The following is a 2,123-nucleotide window of genomic DNA, read 5'->3' on the forward strand; positions in this document are numbered from 1 at the left end:
CAGAGAAAAAGCCCATTTTAAAACACCTATTCCGCATGGACATGCGCAGAGTGCCCATGGAGTCTGGACGACGCGAGATGACGCTCGAATGAATGTGGACTGTTCCATCAGAGGGGGGAGCTTCGATGGTCATGTAAGTGGCTACAGACCGCTGCACTTAAATATAAACATTAGTCTACCTGGAGACTCAATGAGGTAATTGTAGATGTCGCCATAAGACACGTCTGGCCATTTAGTGGGATCATTTTTTCATTATCCTGTTCGGCTGGCCACCTCTGATAGAACGGTCCACATTCATTCGAGCGTCATCTCGCGTCGTCCAGACTCCATGGGCACTCTGCGCATGTCCAAGCGGAATAGGTGCTTTAAAATGGGCTTTTTCTCTGCCGATTTAGTTCTGATCGATTAGTTATGGGTCACGCCGTGTTCAGGAGAGCGAGGCGCATAAACGTCTATTCGATCATGTCTCTAGCACCCCCACAGCCGTATCGGCAACCACTTCCATCACGGCTCTCGTCCACATCCATTCATTTGACCCCCCCGCAATCTCCTCCTTGATTTCAATGTAACGCGGAAGTGTAGTGGTCTATTCCAGGCAGATTCCTCCTGGCTCGAAATAAACTGCATTACCCAGGGGGCACTATGTGACGTCTAGCCTGCCGAAAAGCTTCCCTCACACCGCAACGCTCACCTGGTCACGTTTCTGCTTGCCCGCTTTTCTCTGTCGGCAGCTAGTCTAAGTTAGTAACGTTAAAGGAACGCGCCAACATTTTGGGAAATTTGCTTACCGTCTTCTCCAGAGAGAAACAATAAGATAGATACCAGTTTCCTCTTTGTGCGTTCAGTAGAAAGCTCTCTGGCTGCATGTTAGCCTAGCTTAGCACAATGAATGGAAGCGGACAGTGCCGGTTAGCCTTCGGGAGAGGTGTTAGGTGGACAATGCCTAGGCTAACCGGGACTGTCTTTTTTTAAGCTGTTTTCTGTTGCTCTCTCTCTCTCTCTGTGTGTGTGTGTGTGTGTGTGTGTGTGTGTGTGTGTGTGTGTGTGTGTGTGTGTGTGTGTGTGTGTGTGTGTGTGTGTGTGTGTGTGTGTGCGCGTGTGCGTGCGTGCGCGTGTGGATGTGTGTGTGTGTGTGTGTGTGTGTGTTTGTTTATTTGTGTGTGTGTGTGTGTGTGTGTGTGTGTGTGTGTGTGTGTGTGTGTGTGTGTGTGTGTGTGTGTGTGTGTGTGTGTGTGTGTGTGTGTGTGTGTGTGTGTGTGTGTGTGTGTGTGTGTGTGTGTGTGTGTGTGTGTGTGTGTGTGTGTGTGTGTGTGTGTGTAAAGTGCTGTCTCCACTCTCCAGCTGTAAACAATGAGGGCATCTTATGTCATTATTTTGACCATAATTGAGAACAGCAAGGGCTCAACACTGCAAGACAAGTTGCAAAGGAGAGAAAGAGAGCCAGACAGCACAGCAAAACACTTTCCACTTCAAGCTCTATGCATGACCTCCTTGAAGTTACATACATTATTGTCACACATCTCCTTGTATGTCAATGACACAGCAGTTACATGCATGATTGTCACACATCTCCCTGTACTGTATGTCAATGACACAGCAGTTACATGCATGATTGTCACACATCTCCCTGTACTGTATGTCAATGACACAGCAGATGCTTGGCACATATCTCCTTGTATGTCAATGACACAGCAGTTACATGCATGATTGTCACGTGTAAACTCATCAGGAGTCGCTGTGTACAGATGTCTAACGGATGTCTAACAGATGTCTGGTGTGTTCAATGGAATCATTAATATGCAAATCATTATAATGATTTAATTATAGTATAAAGTCGGGCTGGGCGGTATATATACTGAATATTATGGTGTACCATCATGGTTACATGGACACACATACCCTGGTCGGTGAAAGAGGTGGATATACGCTCTACAGTCTTCTGCTACACCACTGCAGTGCAGCATCACGTCTATTTTTATTTTATTTTATTCGTTTATTTGGTCGGGACAATGCAAAATGAATGAACACTGTGGAGTGTAAAAATTGCCGGATTTAGCACAAGGCTAATTTCCATCCGTTGTCCCCAAACATAAAAACAGGACTCATAGAAACAGTAAGAAATG

Source organism: Notolepis coatsorum (assembly GCF_963971535.1).
Source record: "Notolepis coatsorum genome assembly, chromosome: 1".
In the NCBI taxonomy this organism is placed as follows: Eukaryota; Metazoa; Chordata; class Actinopteri; order Aulopiformes; family Paralepididae; genus Notolepis; species Notolepis coatsorum.